The following is a 22,753-nucleotide window of genomic DNA, read 5'->3' as shown; positions in this document are numbered from 1 at the left end:
GCTCCCCAGAATGAGAGCTGCACCGCCCCACCGTCATTTGACGGTGGGCAGCAGCAAGCAGTTAAAATCTATGGGACTCGAACGTGAAAAATTAACAGCACTCATTTTAAAGAGTTATATGGCCTATAAAAAAAGTGTTTGGGGACCCGGATCCTGCCCCAGGGGATATCAATGCAAAAAAAAGTTTTTAAAACTGATGTTTTTTCAGGAGAGGTGATTTTAACAATGCTTAAAGTGAAACAATAAAAATGAAATATTCCTTTAAATACCATGCCTGGGGTCCCCTTAGTATGCCTAAGTAGTGCATTTTTACGATGTTTAGAAAAGTACCGCAGCACAATGACATTTCTAAAGGAAAATGTTTAATATAAAATAGCTCACGGCTGTAATGTATTGCCAGATGCCAGCAATATACATTAAAAATCATTAAAAAAACAATGTGGGTCCCCCCCCCCCAGTCCATACCAGGCCCTTCAGGGCCTAAGGTGTTGGTGGTGCCAGAACACTGTAACCGCTCAGGCCGCGTACACACGCGGGGACTGTTCGCCCAACTTTGTCCGTCAAACAGTTTCAGCAAACAGTCCGCTCAAAATTAGCATGGACGGACATGGCCACACACGACGAACAAACAGTTTGCTGAAACCGTGCGCGATGACGTGAACGGCACGTACGGCGGGACGAAAAATACGACGTCCTATACACTGCATTATAACTTTCGGCGTGTAAATCCTTTCTGAGCATGCGCGGAACTTAGTTTGACGAACAAGCCTACACACGAGGGGACTGTTCGCTGAAACAAAGTTTCAGCGGACAGTTTTTCGGAAATTCCGAAAAACCTTGTTCAGCGGACTGTTCGCTGAAACTGTCCGCTGAAAGCCCACACACGAGCGGACTGTCCGCCGAAACACTGTTCAGCGGACAAAGTTGGGCGAACAGTCCCCGCGGCCTCAGAGTTACTCATGTTGGGTGCAGGAATGGTCCCTGCTGTTAAATATTATTTCAGAGGCTGCTTGCCTTCTTCTTGTGGCCTGCGGGCATCTGCTTCTCCTTGGAGGCCTTCCGGACATGATGGTTATTTTTTTTAACACTACACTGTATTATATACTGTGTACACTGCCTCAAGTGTATTTGAAACTGTACACACTGTATTATATACTGTGTACACCGCCTGCACTGTATTAGAAACTGTACACAGCCAAATGGACTGTATGTATAGGCTATGCTGAATGCAGAGTGTGTGTGTGTATATATATACATATATATATATATATATATATATATATATATATATATATATATATTGTGGGCGCACACACGTGCTCCATGACCGTGAGCATGATCGATGTGCGCCGGGTGCCTGTGATCGTGTTGCGGAGTGGAAGAACGGGGAGATGCCTTTGTAAACAAGGCTCTGTCATCAGGAACAGTGATCACTGTCATGTGTAGCCCATCCCCCCCACAGTTAGAATCACTCCCTAGGACACAATTAACCCCTTGATCGCCCCCTAGTGGTTAACCTCATCCCTGCGTCATTTACACAGTAATCAGTGTATTATTATAGTGTCAAAAGTGTCCGATGTGTTTGCCATAATGTTGCAGTCCCGATAAAAAACGCAGATCGCTGCCATTACTAATAAAAATGCCATAAAACGATTTTGTAGACGCTATAACTTTTGCGCAAACCAATCAATATACGCTTATTGCGATTTTTTTTACCAAAAATATATAGAAAAATACATATCGGCCTAAACTGAGGAATAAAATTATTTTTTTATATATTTTTGGGGGGTATTTATTATAGCAAAAAGTAAAAAATATTGTTTTTTTTTCAAAATTGTCGCTCTTTTCTTGTTTATAGCGCAAAAAATAAAAAACGCAGAGGTGATCAAATACCACCAAAAGAAAGCTCTATTTGTGGGTAAAAAAGAGTGTCAATTTTGTTTGGGTGCAACGCTGAACGACCGCACAATTGTCAGTTAAAAGGACGCAGTGCCAATTCACAAAAAGTGCACTGGTCAGGAAGGGGGTAAATCCTTCCGGAGCTGAAGTGGTTAATAGACCAGGAAACGCAAATAAAAGAGAAAGTAAAAGGGTCCTCTCATCTCACAGTATTTCCTGACTAGCGTTAGCAATTTGTTGACTGGTTTTTCAAGTTGCCTGCTATTATTCTTTCTGAAATCCAACTCTTGCTTTTCATAACTGAGATTACAGACTCTTGGAAACATTAGTACTACTTAATTCTTCAAATATACACAGATTCCACTGACCACACCTACCTAATGTTTGAAATTCGCAGGCACTCTTTACATCTACCTACTTTCACACATTTTGTGAAATAAGCAGTATTTTGCAACAAAGGCTTGTTTTTTTTTTCCATTGTGAATACAGTGCCCAAGCAGAAATTAGAGATAAACATAACGATCTGTTCTGTGAGCCTTCAAATAGCCTTTAATCACTTTATTTTGAACATGTTGCACGATTGCAAATCTGCTACTATGAACACTATTGAATCTTTCCAAAGCAGCCAATTACATGGGCAAAATGGAGCTTTTTTTCTCAATCGGCTCACTGGGGTTGTGTGTGTGCACCAGGAGATGTGCCTGATATAGCACGCCTTGTCTTCACTCTCACATTACACTCATCCGCTGTTCTTCCATTCCTAGTCAATATCTTGATTGATTTTCTCTGCTTAGATCCGTAAAGCAAAACCATTCATGCTGACCTTCAGGCATACTGCCGTCTCTAACAGCGTCATCACTACATGAACAAAATCTCTTCCTTCTAAAAGCCTTATTAGATTACTTAATAAGGCTGTCCTACTTCAGATAATTGTAAGGGTTCTATGCAACTAGTATACAAAAAGAATATATGTGTCTTTTTATATATATATATATATATATATGATATGATCATCTCACTAGTTAATCACGCCAACCATGCAAAAGTTCATGTATTTCATTATTATGCCTTCATACACTGCTTTAACTGTGCCACCACCATAACTACATCAGCCTAAACAGGCTTCCTATATTTAATAAAGCTGAGTCATTACTGTAAAGCCAAATAAAGGGACAATCATCATTAGAGAAGATTACCCACAACCTGACGAAGATATCAATTCTGGTTTTCGCCATGACTCTTAACAAAAACATTTCAAGCATTCTTACTGATTCCCATTCAAAATGTTCTAAAAGTTTGGCAACCCTGCTATACCTTACCTTCCTTAGACTCAGTTACCCTTAGCTACCCATAGGCGCTGTTTGGGACGGAGCCCCAGAGGAAAAGCCCCACTGCCCTTACCTTCTTTCGCCACACTTTTCTTCTACCATTTTCTGATTCTCATTCTCCCCTTTTCCAACTCTTTTGCCTTTTCTTTTTTTTACTTTCCTTTCTGTTTCTAGTTTTCCTTTAGAACCTTGATACGTGGCTAGCCTCAGTTTTGGGAACTCTAACTGAGATGCCTGACCTGCTTGTTTGGGCTTGCACTATGCCAAGGCTTGCCTATTCTGTCCGGTTTCATGGTGACAACTGGTGTATGGTTATGTTGCTGTTGTTTAGCTCCTCAACGGTCAACATTCCTGTTCACTCATTTTCCTTGAAAACAAAAATAAGAAAATTGCAGTTGAAAACTGGCCATGACTCCTTATGCCTGATGATGCCAAGGATTTTGGCAACAGAATTTGTAGGGGAGGGCAGTCGGGAAGCAGCTTAGCAAGAATACTGAACTTCAGCTCTCAGAAGACCAAAATCTTCAGATCAATGTCACAAAAAATGGGCATCAATAGCCCAAAACAATTTTTTTTACGTTTTGAATTTGGCAGGGAATATGTAGGATCTATCTCAGGTTTTTACTATTCTCTGTGTCCTCTTTGAAGAGATTTGCCCTCTCAGTTTGTTCTGGTGACTGTCTCTCTGAGACAGAAAATGATAGAAGATCCAAAATACTATGCTTGTGAGTGGGACAGGAATAATGGGGCAATCTTCCAATAGGGATACCTGTTTTGGTGAAAACTGTCTGAAAGCTGACCATACACAGAGCAAAATGTGATTAGTTGGTGGCCCTGTTAGCACCAGTCAAAGGAGCTGGGTGGAAAATTGTCAGCCAAACAGCTAGATATAAGCAATTTTAGATGCAGGCAATGTTAGGGTATTTTGACAATTGGCGCAGCGGAAGATCTGCTGTGTTTAGTGTGGCCATTTTAAGTGGAAATTTCTAATTACTTTTTGAGTGTTTTTTGCCTATTGCCTGTTATGTATTTAGGACAGGAAGTGAGGGAGAAAGCTCCCCAATGGGACACAAAAAGTAAAAAGCTAACAGCTGTTTAGTCCCTACTCAATCTATCTAATCCAAGTATTCATTTTTTCCATTTAAACAAGAATATCCCAGGATCACACTGATAAACATCCTAATTCTCCAATTCAACATCAAACGTTCTCTTTGTCTATTTGCGGCATTAAAATAATCCTGTCCATGGTGACCACTTCTATAGTTCCATGGTCTTGTACTAAATCCTCTCTGTATGCTCTTCCGGCAGTCTGCAGACCCGAAATAAAAAAATCACTTTTAGAGGCCCTTGTTTTTGTCTGTTCTTCATGCCTACTGTGTTTTTCACACTGTACCAGTGGGGCAGGAAATGGGGCAAAAACCTCAAGCAGTATAAAAACTTGACAGAAGATGTAACTCCTCATTTATTCTATCCAAAAGTAGAAAAAAAGTGTGGCTGGAGTTCGGCTTTATCGTGGCTAATGGGGCATACATGGAAATTCTTGTGACCCTTGTCCTCCTAAGGGCATGACAGTCTGCACACTTTCTTACACAATAAAAGTAGCCAGGTGCTGGGCTACAGCAATATGGAGAAGGAGACATTGGGAGAGATTTACTAAAACTGGAGAGTGTAAAGTCTGGTGCACCTCTGCATAGAAACCAATCAGCTTCCAGGTTTTTTGTCAAAGCTTAACTGAACAAGCTGAAGTTAGAAACAGGCTGGCTACCATGCACAGCTGCACCAGATTTTGCACTTCGGTTTTAGTAAATCAACCCTGCTAATTTTATTCTTCTCCCCTTCTACTGAGACACTGATGGTATGCTGCACCATTCTCCCCTGGCCATGGGATTTGTAGTTTGTAATGGTAGCCATATAATGGGACGAATTGACTCCTTACAATACAAATCCAAGTAGGCACTGTGCAGTAGTAGTGGAGGGATGATTTTTATTAAACTGCCTGGGAAAGCTCTTACTCTTGGCACCGAGGGACTTAGAGTGTAAGCACGTCTGTCTGAATATTTGTCTACCGGCAGGAGAACTTATTATTGGAGATCTGAGCCTGACTTTGGGAGTGAAGACACCCGGGGACAGAGCAGCACTGCCTACATCACAACACCTGCACGGTTGCAGCTGGGAGACTGGAGTATCCACTCACCTTCTTCTTCCCACAGCTGATCACAGGAGGCTTTCAGGAGGGGGGGCTCCACTTACAGGGAGAGGTCACGGCAGCATCCCAGGGACTGGTGAGAGGGCTATTTGCCAATTATTGATACTATCAGCAGGAATTGAGCCACTGACAACAGGACACCAAGTGTACCCATACTGCACTCTATAACGCACTTATTCCAGACCTAGGTAATGACTAAGTGCACGTGAAGTGTGTAAAATGCGTCTATCCAGCATTCTGATGCCTGTCGTTTTTGGGATGTCCAAATATAGAAGATTTTGATTGATCTACAGTGGTGTGCAGCCATTTCTTCTAATTTCATTATGTGTGTAGGCGAGCTGAGGCGAGCACCTACTGGATCATTAGGCTTCCTGGTCTCACCCGGAGCGGTGGGTTTTTTGTTTTCTATTCCAGACCTAGACTGCACCTATACCAATCATATCCCACATTATACTGAATCCTTAACCACATCTCAACCACTTCTACCTTGCACATGTGCCAAGATTATACTTTAACTATACTGCATTCAGGTTAACTGGGATCGTTGTTAAATGCAAAGAGCCTCTAAAAGGGCCCCAATGATAGCCGGGAGAAGAACATATAGTTAATTAGTTACATAGTAGATGAGGTTAAAAAAATACACAAGTCCAGCAAGTCCAACCTACGTGTGTGATTATATGTCAGTATTATATTAGATATTCCTGTATGTTGTGGTCGTTCAGGTGCTTATCTAATAGTTTTTTGAAACTATCAATGCTCTCCGCTGAAACTACCTCCTGTGTAAGGGATTTCCACATCCTTGCCGTTCTTACAGTAAAGAACCCTCTACGCAGTTTAAGATTAAACTCTTTTCTTCTCATTTTAATGAGCGGCCACATGTCTTATTAACTCTCTTCCGTGGAAAGATTTTATCCCTCTTGTGGGGTCACCAGTATGGTATTTGTAAATTGAAATCATATCCCCTCTCAAGTGTCTCTTCTCCAGAGAGAATAAGTTCAGTGCTCATAACCATTCTTCATAACTAATATCCTCCAGTCCCTATATTAGTTTTGTTGATCTTGTCTGTACTCACTCCATTTCCAGCACATCCTTCCTGAGGACTGGTGCCCAGAACTGGACAGCATAATCCAGGTGAGACCGGACCAGAGTCTTGAAGAGTGGGAGAATTATCGCTTTATCCCTTGCGTTAATCCCCTTTTTAATGCATGCCACTTTTCTGTTTGCTTTGTTAGCAGCAGCTTGGCATTGCCATTGCTGAGCCTATCATCTACTAGGACCCCCAGGTCCTTTTCCTTTCTTGATTCCCCCAGAGGTTCTCCCCCCAGAGAGTAGATTGTATACATATTTTTGCCACCCAAATGCATTATTTTACATTTTTCCACATTAAACCTCATTTGTCATCTAGTTGCCCACCCCATTAATTTGTTCAGATCTTTTTGCAAGGTTTCCACATCCCGTGGAGACGTTATTGCTCTGCTTAGCTTAGTATCGTCTGCAAATACAGAGATTGAACTGTTTACCCCATCCTCCAGGTCGTTTATGAACAAATTAAGTAGGATTGGTCTCGGGACAGAACCCTGTGGGACCCCACTTTCCACCCCTGACCATTCCGGGGATGTATTTTGGCCCTTTTTTAAATATTGGTGCTACACTGGCTTTTCTCCAATCAGCTGGTACCATTCCAGTCAGTAAAAATTAGGAGCACTGGTCTGGCAATTACTTGACTGAGTTCCCTAAGGACCCTCGGGTGCAAGCCATCTGGTTCTGGTGATTTATTAATGTTAGGTTTTCCAAGTCTACTTCTAATTCTGTCCTCTGTTAGCCATGAGGGTGCTTCCTGTGATGTGTCATGAGAATAAACACTGCAGTTTTGGTTACTGAAGCCCCCCGATTCCTTAGTGAAGACTGAGGAGAAGAATAAATTCTATACCTTTGCCATCTCACATCCTTTGTAACCAGATTCTCTTCCTCATTCTTTATGGGGCCAATATGTTCTGTCCTCCCTCTTTTACTGTTTATACACTTAAAGAATTTCTTGGGATTTTTTTTCTCTCCTTAGCTATGTGTCTTTCGTGTTCTATCTAGCCGCCCTAATTGCACCCTTACATTACAATGTAATGATGATCCCTCAGCCTTGTATTTTTTGAAGGCCTTTTCCTTTGCTTTTATATGCATTTTTACATTAGAGTTAAGCCATGCAGGACTTTTGTTTGCTCTTTTAAATTTATTTCCCATTGAGATGCACTGGCTAATGCCCTTATTTAATATGCACTTAAAGCAAACCCATCGCTCCTCCGTATTCTTTGTTCCTAAGATTTTATTCCAATTTATATCTTCTAGCAAGGTTCGCAGTTTAAGGAAGTTGACTCTTTTGAAATTCAGTGTCTTTGTATTTCCCTTATGTTTCCTATTTTTGTGCTTTATACTGAAGATAATTGACCTGTGATCGCTGTTTCCTAAATTGCCCCATATTTCCACATCTGTGATCAGGTCTGTTTTGTTGGTAATCAGTAGGTCTAGTAACACTTTGTTTCTAGTTGGTGCTACCATGAAATTGTCCTGCAAGACATTTAGGAACATCTCAAAAGGACTGCCCCTCCTGTAATAATTATTCTGCAAGCCCCCTTTGTACCCTTCCCCCTCTGCTACCATCCTCCTTTTCTTTTGGACAGTGCATACCCAGTCGGTTTAGGACTAGAATCACCCCCATAAATGAACTCTGGCAGTATAGTTCCAGCACTAGGTAGTTTAAACATTACTACTGTTCACTGCTGCACTTGAGGTGGCCTTGCTACTGTTTATTCTGATCTGCACGCCAAATGTTATCTTATGCCGATTTGTTACTGATAATCACTTTATATGTGTGTAAATTGTGTTATTACCATTATTAATCCATTTTATGCTTGCCTGGTTACCAACCATATTGGGTGACAATATATTAGGTTTGCACTGTATTAAAGAGAGTGATGTTGCGCTGTTCAAAAGGATAAATGGAAGGTGTACAAAAGTGACAGGATAGATTGGACAGGATTTACAGCCTGAGGTAGTATAAAAAATAAAATCAATAGTACAGTATAGTGAAAAAATAATAAATTGCTACTACTCAAAAAGAAAAATGAAAATTGTAGCAATATACATATGATGCAAGAGATGGCTAGTGGTGCCTTCACCTAACAGACAATATTAAAGTGCACCGTGCAAAACATAACCTCTGTGCAAATATGCAAATATGAAACTTAAAATATATATTATATACTCAAAACGTGCAAAATCTGCAAACAAAGTGTGTAGTGTCACTGTATAGTATACTAAATTCATATAATCTGCATACCAAACGAGTGTGCAAATGGTGCTCACGTGCAACACCTGTGCAAAAAAATTCACATACGTGAAGGGGAAAAAAATGTAAATATCAACACAATAAATAATTCTAACGATAAAGCAACGTTTAGTCCATGCGAGTCCACCAATTTGCACAGACAGTTGTAGTTGTCACAAAAATAGCAGCCTATTTCTTCAAAGTCCTCTGCATGTAAAATAACATATACAACTGCTGATATCCACCATGCATTAGATATTTCCCATGTGAAAACGGCATACATTTTTCCAAAAGTGCAAGTGCTTCACTGTGCAAAATAATCTGATGTGCAAAAATTCCAAATGTGCAAAACATCAAAGTGTTTCTCCTCTTCGTGTCAATCCACACTAATAAGTGATGGCCTCTTACCTTGCGGTAAACAGGTAACCGCATATATTAAAGCACTGGCTGTTTCACCTCTTTTTTCCCCATGTCCCAGGATCTGAGTGGGTAATATTTATATCTGGACCCCATGGATTCCTTTAAGAGGTCTTTGCCTCTCAGCAGCAGCGGGAGTAAATCAAAAGAAGGGGAGTGCCATATAGTGTAGTATCTAAAAGCCAACAGCGTGTTTATTAAATAATATACAAGGTACTCACATTAAAAAATAAAGAACAACACTTATCTCCTAGGAGCGCCAAGCTTGTTTGCTTACATCAATATGGAGCACCTATACCGTCCCTACGCGTGATGTCACGATCACGTGACTTATAATATATTAGGTTTGCCATTACTATCTGGTTTGGTGCCTGTTTTCTTGGAAATAGCACTACTATTGGGTACTAAGTATTATTTCCAGTGATTTCCTGTGATATTGTATGTTTGCAACCTGGTGGGTCAGAGGGGCAGACATTCTTGAGAAGGTTGAGGAAAAAAAAACAGAGGACCCATCCTATCCAATCGCTCTTGCAGGAGTAGTGCTACATAAGCACCTTCTGAATTAAACCAAATTTGATGTGCAGTGTACTGATATAAGTGCAATGTGAAGAAACTGTGGCTTTGTACTTCACCGTGTAATGTGTTTAGCTGCATTTTATTTAGAAGGAAGGCTGAAGGTATCATTTTGGCTAGATTATTCTGTAGTGTTGCAGAGTGATCCTTAAATGTGGCTGAGAAAAAATCCTAAGGTCATATTGTGCTTGCACTTCTTGGGGTGACCACATCATTTGCACTAGTCGCCTGCATTTAGCCTTTCTAAATGCAGGAGAAGTTATCTGGGAAGTATATTGAACTTTTATGCTTCCAAGATCCCCCTTTATTCAGTTTTTAATGTGTTTTTTTAATGACTCTTGTAGCAAAATTTACATGCGCTATTCTATTGGGCATCACTGCCCATACAAAAAGCACAGAAAAACCAGACCTGCCTCTATTAACAGTTATGTCAGTTCTCAAGCTGCCAAGGTCTGGTCTCCCCAAAATAGGTGCTTGGGCGCAGCAGGAGAAGCCAGGCAGAGGGAGCTTCAAACATTAATATATCTCTTTGACTAGGACAACATGATAAATATAATAATGTGTAGGCAAAAGTGGAAGTGCTTCATTCAAGATGAATTTTAAATCCCACCACAAAGACGCATACCAGATAAACACTTATAGGCCATAGAATATAATATGGCTTTTGTGCATCTTTATGCAGCCTCACCATATGATGTCAGAGAGAGGGTATCCTAATACAAGCACCCAGAGCCCACAACCTGCAAGTTAAACAGATCCAGGTTGGAAAAGACTTTAAAAGTATCCAAGCCAGAGGCTCCTTAGTATCATAACCACAATCCACCTAAGACAGGAACATCTCACATCAGAGGTCTCGGCCTCCTGCATTTAGTTGTTCCTGCTAAACTGTAAAAAAAAACTCCCTGAACCTGCCACTTCCTGTATCCCCCTCTCTGTACTGATCACGAAAATCAGGGCTGCTGAGCCCTGACCACCATGGTCAGAGTGTGTCCCTCCGTCTTACGCAGCTGTCCTCTCTGCTCTACTCTCTTCCCCCTCACCCCCTCCTCCTTGCCTGTCAGCTCGCTCTCTGTGTCTCTGCCCCCCCCCCCCGCTGCTTTTATTAAAAATTAAAAACATACATGTGTCACTGCCAGCCCCTAAATTAGAGCCTGGCATACCACACTATGTAAGCAATTTCTAAAAACGAGCATTGTAAATACCTATTTGGAGCTACTTTCAGGTTGGTCACGTGACTCGTGGCCACTTTACAGCTCCGAGACAGGGCGTCTGTGGGAGACCATGTGATCTCCTCGGCTGACATCAGAGAGAGATCTCGGCCCCTCCTACAGAAGCCATCTATCAGAGCTGTAAAGTGCCCGTGAGTCACGTGGCTGGCCTGAAGATAGCTCTAAATAGGTATTTACAACACTCGTTTTTAGAAATGACTTACATAGTGTGGTATGCCAGGCTCTAACAGAGGGTCTGGTGATTTCGAATTTATACTTAACAAACACTCTAAGGACTTGTGCACATGGACGTCCGCAGAACTTTTTCCAAGGGGAGGCATCATTTTAAGGCCACTCATGCTCCGTCCCTTTTTCGACAATCTCATGAAAATCTTTCCACTGGTAATACATATGTGTTATATAACAGATAATTCATCTTCACTTTGTATTGGAAGTTACTCTGGCGGCTGTGTTCCATGCCCATATAGCCTAGAGAATGTACATCTTTTTACATTGCAATACATCTGTTGTGGCCATATTTTGATCTCATACTGTCAATGCATAGGCTGTTTTCATCAAGATAAAAATATGGCCACAACAGATGTATTGCAATGTAAAAAGATGTACATTCTCTAGGCTATATGGGCATGGTACGCAGCCACCTAAGTAACCTTGTGGACGCCCATGCTTTCAAAAACCAGCCCTGGAAAAAATTTCAAACCAGCCTCACAGCATTATTATACCAGCCCAACAGCATAACGTCATTATTTTCTTGTTCATGAAAGGGAAAACCATACATTTTACCAGTTAATAGTGGTAAGTGATCAATCATCAAGGGGGACCCCAGAAACTCAGAACGTGGGCGGGACCACCTTCTGCAGAAAGAATACTCGAAGGTAAGGGGGGTAGGTTACTAATATAAGGAGGAAACCCTTTATATCAGTGCCCCTTACATTATCGTATTCACTCCCCCCTTACATCAGTGACCCCCCCCCCCGACTGGCCTGGCGGTGCTTTCACTGACCTCCTCTCAGGTGCACTGTGCAGGGCTCAGCCAGTCGGCTCCAGCTTGGTGGCTCTGGTTTTATCCTATAGTCTCCTGTCCACAGTCCACACAAGTCTGACTTTTCCCATGACCCCCATCCCGGCGGTGCTCCCACTCTTGACTCTCCTCCAGACTCCCTCAGAGACTGCAGACATGCTACAGGAGATGGTCAGAGACTGCAGACTTGATGCAAGAGCTCAATGCAAACTCTCCAGTGCCCATCAAATGCAGCCTCACTGTGCCCACCAATGCAGCCTTACTGTGCCCACCAAATGCAGCATCACTGTGCCCACCAAATGCAGCTTCACTGTGCCAACCAAATGCAGCCTCACTGTGCCCACCAAATTCAGCCTCACTGTGTCCATCAAATGCAGCTTTACTGTGCCCATCATTGCAGCCCCTCCTGTGCCCCATGTCCCAGTCTGCAGTCCCTGTCTGTGGGAAGGTGTGTTGTTGATGCTTGGTACGGTACCTTGCATGCCAGCAGGATATCCATGATGGCCAGCAGCAGAAAGGGTCTGTTCTCATTTTGGATGGGGACGGTGCTCCTTCCAGAGGATCTGTCTGCTGTGAGATGGAGTGGTCCCTGGCCACCTGCACCTTCAGCCATCCTCATTTTCCGGCCCCAGTCAGCCTGTCCTCTGGTCCTGGGGAAGTGGAGAGCACTGGGTGGGAGTTGGAGAGAAGGGGGAGTGGAGAGCACTGGAGGGGAGAGAATTGGAGGGAGTGGAGAGCACTGGGGGCGAAAGAACAGGGGGGAGAGCACTAGGGGGAGAGCACTGGGAGAGAGCACTGGGGGGAGAACAGGGGGGAGAACAGGGGGGAGAGCACTGGGGGGAGAGCACTGGGGAGGAGAACGGTGGGAGAGCACGGAGGGGAGAGGACTGGGGGGAGTGGAGAGCACTGTGGGGAGTGGAGAGCACTGGGGGGGAACAGGGGGGGAGAGCACTGGGGGGGGTGGAGAGCACTGGGGGGAGAACAGGGGGGAGAACAGGGGGGAGAGAACTGGGGGGAGAGCACTGGGGAGGAGAACGGTGGGAGAGCACGGAGGGGAGAGGACTGGGGGGAGTGGAGAGCACTGGGGGGGGGAACAGGGGGGGAGAGCACTGGGGGGGAACATGGGGGAGAGCACTGGGGGGGGGGAACATGGGGGAGAGCACTGGGGGGGAACGGGGCAGAGCACTGGAATGGTGGCTAGAGAAGGATGGGGAGAGCTGGAGAGCAGGGGGGGCAGGAGAGTGTGGTGGTGGAGGAGAGCATGGGGGGGCAGGAGAGTGTGGTGCGGTGAAAAACAGGAGTGGAGAGCACGGGGGGTGGAGAGTACTGGGGGGGGGTACAAAGAGCAGGGGGGAGTGGAGAGCACCAGTGGGGGCCAGAAAGAACAGGGGTGGAAAGCACTGGGGACTGGAGAGCACTATGGGGGGTGGAGAGCACTGGTAGGGTTGAAGAGCACATGGGTGGGGGCAGAATGCAGGGGGGGGTGGAGAGTACAGGGGTGGGGAGTGGAGAGTGCTGGGGAGCCAAAAAAAAACAGGGGTGGAGAGCACTGGGGGGGGGGGGGGCTGGAGAGCACCAGGGGGCAAAAAGAACAGGGGTGGGGAGAATGGGGGGCTGGAGAGCACTGGGGTGGGGGCTGGAGAGTGATGGGGAGAGCTGAAGAGCACTGGGGGGGGAAGCACTGGGGGGAGTAGAAAGAAGAGGCAGGGAGAAAGAACAGGGGGGAGAGCACTGGAGGGAGTGGAGAGCACTGGGGGGAAGAACAGGGGGGAGAGCACGGGGGGAGAACAGGGGGGAGAGCACTGTGGAGGAGAACAAGGGGAGAGCACGGAGGGGAGAGGACTGGGGGGAGCGGAGAGCACTGTGGGGGGGAGAACGGGGGAAGCACTGGGGGGAGTGGAGAGCACTGGGTGGGGGGGAACAGGGGGGGAGAGCACTGAGGGGGGAGAGCACTGGGGGGGGGGCAGGGGGGAGAGCACTGGGGGAGGACAGGGGGGAGCACTGGGATGGTGGCTAGAGAAGGATGGGGAGAGCTGGAGAGTTGGGGGGGCAGCAAGAACAGGGGAGGAGAAAACTGTGAGGGGGCAGGAGAGTGTGGTGAAGGAGAGAGGGGGGGCAGGAGAGTGTGGTGGAGGAGAGAGGGGGGCAGGAGAGTGTGGTGGAGGAGAGGGGGAGCAGGAGAGTGTGTTGGTGGAGGATAGAGGGGGGCAGGAGAGTGTGGTGGAGAAGAGAGGGGGGGCAGGAGAGTGTGGTGGAGGAGAGAGGGGGGGGCAGGAGAGTGTGGTGATGGAGTGCACTGGGGGGGGGGAGGGGCAGGGAGCACAAGGTGAACTGGGGACAGTAAAATGCCCTCCTATCCAGACACTGTGGCACATAGGGCGGGGATGTACCTGCAGCAACTCCTTCTCTTGATCATAGTGCTGGATGGCTCTGTGTACTGCCGCCAGTCTGTAACATGGCCCGCCCCCCCCAGACCGGCTTGTGTGATAGGGGGAACGTTGATTCTCTTTACTATCACATGAGCTGGTCTGAGGGGACGGGGCCATGTTACAGAGCGGCCGCAGTACACAGAGCCATCCAGCGCTCTGATCCATGGGAGTCGGAGAGGGCCGAGGATGCAGTCGCCACAAAAAAAAAGAAAAAAAAAAAAAAGTGAAAATAAATGCAGCATGGCGGCGGCTACGGCAGACACCTTGGGGATTCCAGGGGGGGGGGCACTTGACCCCCCTTGCCCCCTGCTGCGGACGCCCATGCTTGTGCACTTTGGTGTTTTGGTCACCTGGGAGAAACTTGTCAAAATCTATTACAGGCTGAACAGGCTGAAAGCAGCTGGATGTTGTAGTGAGTAGTACTTAAAATTTTGGCTGTATGCGTTCAGGGAATTATGCCTGGAACACAGGAATTCTGCATTCCATGAGTACATCCCTGAATGCATATGGCCCTAAACCCAAGTATTGTTACTGTGTTTTTCAGACTGACAGATTTTGACAGGCTGCTGACACTGGGGCTGTACGCTGCACCTGTGCCTTCTGGGTGCCCAAAAATGAGGAGATTTAAAACACACAGGCCAAGCCACTCATGTGAATGTAGCCTAGGGCCTCATTCATACTGGTTCAGTCAAACCTGTGTTTAGAGGTCAAGCCAGATTCACATTTAGTGGCCATAACCCTTTGTAGGGCGGCCTTGATTTATTGGGCTTACCGGTTACCTCCGCTTGGCTAGTTCTTCCACGTCTAGGGGTTCCCAAGGTTGATACTCAACAACTTGGACGCTGACACCAATAAAGTCCTTTTGAAAGGTTTTATTTTGCAGGGGTAACATCCAACAACACAGTCTCATATAGGAACAGAGGGTAAGGGTGAAGAACTCAGGCACGTTGAACTGCAGACATAACAAAGTCTCTAATATCACCCAGAGAGTAGCCACTCGCAGCTGGGCACTTCAAGGCTGAACAGATCTTTAGCCAGAGATCATGGCAATCAGCACGCTGATTCAGAACTAATAAGATCTCTGAACATGGACAGTTGTAACTGAAAGTGAACAGGAACCTTTTTCTTCAGTACCTAGAATGTTCTCTGTCTCCTTGATAGTATTGGAAAAAGCGTGGATTCGTCAATGTCCTTCCCAACTCAGTAACCAGGCACTTCTCAGGATGCCAGCTTGTTGGCCCTCCTCCGAAGAGTCCTCCCCCGGTCACTTTCACAAGCCCTCCAAGCTGAGAGCACACCCAGACACCTTGAATCCTCCCTCAGTTACTGCGCCTCTGACCAGCTGGTTCTGAGACTCGGGAATGGACGGATCCCTACCCCAGACCAGGCGGGTCTATTGGGGGTAACCAACAGAAGCATGTTGCGGAATGTTGAACACCCCGTGACCGGGACCCCTCCCGGGGCTACCCTGGTCCTGGAAACAAGACCAGACCACATGGGCCTCACGAACTCCTACTGAACACGTGAGCTCAACATCTTAAGTACCCCTTCCCAGACTCCTCAGCGGGGCCCGGCACACCCACTGATTGGTTTCGAGAAGGCTGATACCCAAAACGTCCAACCAGGCCTGGTTCTGGCTTGTCATGTGCACCTCACTGTACACATGACCAAGCAGAACTTCTAACACAGCCCAGCCAAACTGATGTCAAAGTTAACCTACATAATTAACCCTCAGAACCCCACTACTGTTCTGAGGCAAAAACTAAATTTACACATAAATGACACTTTGTCCAAAATGTCATCCGCTACACACATCTATCAGTCCCTCCTCTCCATTTTTTGTGTGTTTTTTAACATCCCTTATAATGCATTTACATGCATTTTCATTATTCTACTGGGCATTACAGCCCATAAAGCACAGAAAAGCAGACATACCTAATTTTTCAAATCACGCCGCATGACATGAATCTGAATAACCTCACTGAATAACAGCTTTTAATGACACATCCATTGATTTGCTATACAACACATGCATTAAAATGTGAAAGTGTGAGATAAATGGTGCCATTCATGCTGTGCGTTTACCTGTGTGTCAATACAGTCGCTTAAGCTGTGTTTAGAGAAAATTGCATACTATGCGTCCAGGATTCTATTAGAAACGCTAAGGCCTCATTCACACTGGCACTGTCAAACCTCAGTTTATATACATTTAGAGGACATTTCTTAACACAAATAAATGTATGTAATTATTTTTTTAATGGTACCATGCACAATGCCTTTACCTGTGTTTAGGTGCAGTTTTGCTGTGTTTAGAGAAAATAGTACTCTATGTGTCCAGCATCTGATAAGAAACTGCAAAGCAGCCCATACATAGATCCAAATGTAGCTAGTTGTATTTTGATCCATGGGCAAGCTGGTTGTACAGAAGTCAATCTACCGATTGACTTCTGTGCGACCAGCTTGTTGAATTTTGACCGCTCGATCAGGGACGCAGGCTGTACCTGCAGTGCTGATCAGTGTATTCTGAGGGCAGGGAAGTCCCTGCTATTAGAATACTATACCTCAGCGGGGAAGATTCCCAATATACATCAAGTATGTGGATGGTGGAATCGAGTCAGTTGGTTTGGTTAAAACAGCTCACCAATGACTCATCTATGGGCTTCTTTAGGCCTCATTCACTCTCCAGCCATGACATTCAGTTAATCTACGGATGATACTTGTGTATGCACTGTACTATACTGTAATATGGGGATATTTTGGAACCAGGCAGAAAATTGCTTAAAAAAAAGTGAGAATCTGAAGCCATAAACTGTCTTCTGAGACACTTGTAGATTTGTGGTTCACAGATGTAGTGAGAAGCACATGACATGTGATTCTCCCCTGCAACACAAATAACTCTTGGCTATTTAAAGCCTCTGAAAGCGCCTATTTACAAATCTGCTAATGAGTTTACAATACTACAGCTGCCGGTGGTAATCGAATCATCCGATACCAAGGCTCTTCCCTGCCTGAGAGGCTGCACTGCAGCACTCTGGCTTTGTGAAGTTTGCTGCGCTGCAGTAGGCCAACTTTAATGCTCTCACTATTTTTATATGCATATATTAAATGTCACTTTTATCCTAGCACTAAGACTAAGTGTATACCAGTACTGACTTCAGATACACATCCAGTGCCTGTTTACTAATGCAAATTTGTCCCAGTGTCAACAAGGGGTCTAGAGAAGCATACAACACAGTTTTTGAAAATGATTATCTTTTATTCAATACACAGAATAAAAAAAAAAACATATCAGAAAAACATACGGCAGCATAAGTGAACCATTTCAAAACCCTCTGTCCATATAGCCTACATACGCCACCTACACGGTAGGCTCCATGCACACTGAAGCTCAAAAAAGCTTTTTCTAGATGCCAGATTGCTGGCAAAAAACGCTGGTTGAAAAATGTGCTTTTAACAGCGTTTTGTACTAGCGTTTATGAGCGTTAGCGTTTATGGGCGTTTTCAATAAAAATACACAGAGGACACTCCAAAGATCCCACAATGGATTCCAAACTCCCACAATGCATTGAAAAAATAGAATGCAGAACACTAATTAACGCGTGTTTATGAGCGCTTATAAGCATTTATCAGCGTTGGTCGTTATTTGGCGGTGAGAAACGGCACTTTGAGCGCAAATTTCTGGCGTTCAGAAAAAAGCCCATAAACTCTACTGCTCATTAAAGCTAAAAAACGTCCATGTGTGCATGGACACATAGTCTAACATAGAGTGGAGTTTAGGGGCTTTTAAAAAAAAAAGACCCAAACTCCAATAAACTGCAGTTTATGAGCTCCAGTGTGCATGGAGCCTAATAGAAAAATTCTGAAAAAAATTGCATAAACTGTATACGTGATTTACTATACTATGTATACTATACCAGGCTTTCTCAGCCTTTTCAACACAGAGGAACCCTTGAAATAGTTCTCCAGTCTCGGGGGAACCCCTGCTAAAAATTAGAAATCTACAACTCATGATACATGATAGTGTAATGGTCATTGGGAAGAATTACCTCCTTACAGATAGCTAAAAAGATCAATGGTGTCAGTGGGAACTTATCTGAGAGGCTGAAATGGCCCAATGCTGAAGGAACCCCTAGCAACCTCTGGAGGAACCCTGGTTGAGAATCACTGTACTATACTATAGATTATTTCAGGCTGGCAGTAATATGGAGGAGCTATAGACATTCTTCAGAATAGAAGAGGTCCATGATAAGTGCAATTGATAGTTTTCAAGCTACGAAAGATCTCCCCGTGATAGGTACGGGGACACACTAGCAGAAGCTCTACAAAGGGAACTTCACATGTGAATATTCTCTTGATTGGAATAATGTTGTATTAGGTACAAAAAATATATAATAATGTAAGATTAAAACTGGAAGTGATATATCTTGGGTGAATTAGGAATCTCACCCCAGGGGCGCCATCCCGAATAAATGCTTACAGGCCATAGAATATAATAAGGCTTATTATATAAAGTGCTTCTTTATTTATGTAGACTTGTCAGAGAGAGATCATTGTAATATCAACTTCCCAATTCAACGTAAAGTGGTTGTAAATCTCCACATGTACAGTACCAAGTAAAGTGACTGGTCTCAGGTGATACACAGATATTAAACAAATCCTCCTACATACGTCGTACCTGTCTATCTGCAGTCTTCTCTTCTCTACATCCCTTCAAAAGCAAGTTTTTTTAAAGCTTGTGTGAACGTTCAGAAAAAGGGGGAGAAGAGCTGTATTAAACTCAGTGAGGAGAGCTAATTGGATGGAAGAGACCCCCCCCCCTCCACACAGCTCTCAGGAACAGAGCTGAGGCTGTCAATCAGCTGGAGCTCCCTCCCTGTCACCATTTTTTTCTGGGTGTCAGGAAAACTTGTCAGAAGTGACTGGTGCTGATAGCAGAGGAACAAAGCAGCAGACAAAAGAGCTACAAGTACAAACTATAGAGTAGTGGTCTCCAAGCTGTGGCCCTTTGCTTATCTCTATCTGGCCCTTGGGGCACTATTCTCCCCACTGACAACAACCATGAGGCATAATTTCTGACACCAACAATGGGCCATTCCTCCTGCTGACATCGATGATGGGGCACTATTTCTCCCACTGACAGCAACAGTGGGGCACTATTCCTCCCACTGTCACCAAAATTGGGACGCTATTCCTCCCCACTGACACCAATGATCAGGCGCTATTCCTCCCACTAACACCAACAATGGGGCGCTATTACTCTCACTGACACCAACAATGGGGCACTATTCCTCCCACTGACACCAATAGGGCACTATTCCTCCCATTGAAACCAACATTGGGGCACTATTCTTCCCACAAACACCAACATTGGGGCACTATTCCTCTTACCGACACTAATGATGGGACACTATTCCTCCCACTGACACCAACATTGGGGCACAATTCTTCCCACAAACACCAACATTAGGGCACTATTCCTCTCACTGACACTAATGATGGGGCACTATTCCTCCCACTGATACAAACATTAGGGCACTATTACTCCCACTGATGCCATATATAGGTCATTGTTTACTCCCACTGACCCCAAGACATTTTCTTATCCCATTGGCCACAGTCTGGCCCCCCTAAAGTCTGAAGGACAGTTAATCAGCCCTTTGTTTAGAAAGCTTAACGACCCCTGCTGTAGAGGGATATGCTTTGTTCGTATTTCATGTCTGGAGTTTACAACCACTTTAAAGCGGTATCAAACGCTGCCAACCTTTTTTATGCCATAGTATGCTAGAATGCACAGCATATTAGCACATTATGGCAGACTTACCTAAGGTCCATAAAGACATGGATGAGCAAGTTTGGAGTGAAGGAACTTGACCTGAGTCCTGACCTCAGCCTGATAGAACACCTTTGGGATGAATTAGAGCAGAGACTGCGAGCCAGGCCTTCTCATCCACATCAGTACCTGACCTCACACATGCTTCTGGAAGAATGGTCAAACATTCCCATAGACATACTGCTAAACCTTTTGGACAGCCTTCCCAGAAGAATTGAAGCTGTTATAGCTGCAAAAGGTAGGCCAACTCAATATTGAACTCTACGGACAAAGACTGGAATACCATTAAAGTTCATGTGTGTGTAAAGGCAGGTGTCCCAATACTTTTGACAATATAGTGAAAAAGAGATCCAGCATAGAAAAGACCTTATAAAGTATCCCGGCCAGTGACTCCTAACTAAAATGACCTCAGTCCACCCCAGACGGGAGCATCCCACAACAGGGGCTGCCCTATGATAGTACAAACCCCAACATCAAACAGGGACACAAGTGCAAATGAAAATGGTATTGTATGGTGGGTCATACAAATGTCCATCACCTTTGGATGCAGTAGCATTATTTATTTACTACCTTGCACCATACTAAGCATATCGTTTGAATGTGACTACACAGCAGCAATGACGTCTTTGGTGTTTGAAACTAATCTAGTGTTACAGTGGCAAATGCAACATCCAATACTTGTAGCCAGGGTGACGATCTGGCTGAATTATGGTCAATATTCCAAACAAAACATGGGGAAACCCCTATACACCCATAATTTAAGTGGTAAAGTTAGAGGGTGCTGAGGTGCCATGCAGTTTCTCCCTTGAGTTTGACAATGGAAAGCTGTATTGTAAGCACTGAAAGACTGATCAGTTGGAATACAAAATGTATTTTTAAGACATCATTCATAAATGGGTGTAAGAGGGTTTAGGTTGGTTTAAATAGTAAAATTATCTAATAAAAAAAAATAAAAATAAAAAGTAGCTGCATACATGTAGTCACCACCCAAGGTAACCACACTTCCTTAAAGCATTTCACCTTGATGGACTTGATCGCAAGGCACCTTTTGAGCCTGATACCTGATTATTTTTTATTTTTTTTAGTTAAGAATAATAAACATGTCGGTCTTACCTGCATTGTGTAATGGTTTTGCACAGAGCAGCCCAGATCCTCCTCTTCTCGTGTCCCTCTTCGGTGGTCCTGGCCCCTCCCTCTTGTTGAGTGCCCCCATTCAGACTTTATGTTATCGAGTATCCAGCTGTCATCACACCGTGTGAATGTACGGTCCCACTTCCCCAGTCAGATGTACACTCACCAGCTAGTATTGCCTCACACTCTCGTGTTTTGGCCAAAAGAGCAGTCAGCAAATCAAATTACAACAATATTCCCATAGATGATTAACCAGTGATGATCATAATATGCAGATAAAATAAACTCCAAATAGTGTGATACCACTTAAACGTTTTATTCTACAAACATATCTTACATCACCAGCCTAATGGTCATGTGAGGGGAAGAGAGATGCCGCTCTAGGAAGGGTGTCTGGAAATGTATCTCTCCTCAGAATAGGAACAGCAGTCGCTGGCTAAGCATAGGTAATTGGATAAAGGGAAGATTCTGGACAGCCGCATTTAAAATCAAATGCCTTTAGTAAAAAAAAGGAGGTAATAATCCAAAAAGTACAAGCCACAGCAAACAACAGATCACAGGAGTTGACGCGTTTCACACTTTCAAAAGTGCTTATTCATAACTAAAGAAGCACAAACATTAACTAAAATATATACACACTGATATTAAACACGCAACCCAAACCTGTGAATAAATGACTCTAATAAGAGTTAGTTGATAGGTGAAGTGGGTTGATTAGTGTATGTGTGTGTGTGTGTGTATGTGTGTGTATGTGTGTGTGTATATCGAAATTTGTTGATTAATCGTTTTTTTTATCGATTAATCTAACACGAAAATTTTAATCAGTAACAGCCCTTATATATATATATATATATATATATATATATGTGTGTGTGTGTGTGTGTGTGTGTGTGTGTGTGTGTGTGTGTGTGTGTGTGTATGTGTGTATGTGTGTATATATATATATATATATATATATATATATATATATATATATATATATAAGGGCTGTTACTGATTAAAATTTTCTTGTTAGATTAATCGTTTTTTTTATCGATTAATCAACAAATTTCGATGAATTATAACGCACATACAGATCCAACTACTTTTAGCTGATCTCCTTGCATTGCAACTCTGCATTAGTCAGTGGTAAATGTGGTATACACTATATACAATCACCCGACACTAGTTAGTTTCCACAATCCATGACTTAACTTCACAGTTCACACAAATAGGTTTTAAATTCAACCTGTAGCACTGACGTAAGTAATTTTTTTCCCACAGTAGCGTGACAATCCATCCACCTCCTAATCACTCTAACCTTATGGCATGGACCCCTGTGCAAACAGGTGGTTATGCAAGTGGGTATCAAAAGGGTTAACACGGACCATA

The 22,753-nt window shown here is 44.0% G+C and overlaps 1 protein-coding gene across 3 annotated transcripts in view; it reads right to left on the bottom strand.

Annotated features, from left to right (window-relative positions):
- The window catches only part of ZNF385A (zinc finger protein 385A), a 496,355-nt gene that overhangs the window by 433,927 nt on the left and 39,675 nt on the right, over positions 1–22,753 (bottom strand). Inside the window, exon 1 of one of the 3 annotated variants that reach the window (XM_077483785.1) lies at positions 21,365–21,484. The exons of the other annotated variants lie outside the window; for them this stretch is intronic. The gene's annotated coding sequence lies outside the window, so the exon portion shown is untranslated. Of the gene's footprint in view, positions 1–21,364; positions 21,485–22,753 lie in introns of those variants that run through there. 3 annotated transcript variants of the gene reach the window in all.

The sequence above is a fragment of the Lithobates pipiens genome, unplaced genomic scaffold (assembly GCF_037356315.1).
Source record: "Lithobates pipiens isolate NorthernLeopardFrog02 unplaced genomic scaffold, aLitPip1_a1.2 Scaffold_16, whole genome shotgun sequence".
In the NCBI taxonomy this organism is placed as follows: Eukaryota; Metazoa; Chordata; class Amphibia; order Anura; family Ranidae; genus Lithobates; species Lithobates pipiens.
Note: the sequence above shows the minus strand (reverse complement) of the source record. Positions and strands in the feature narration are given on the sequence as shown.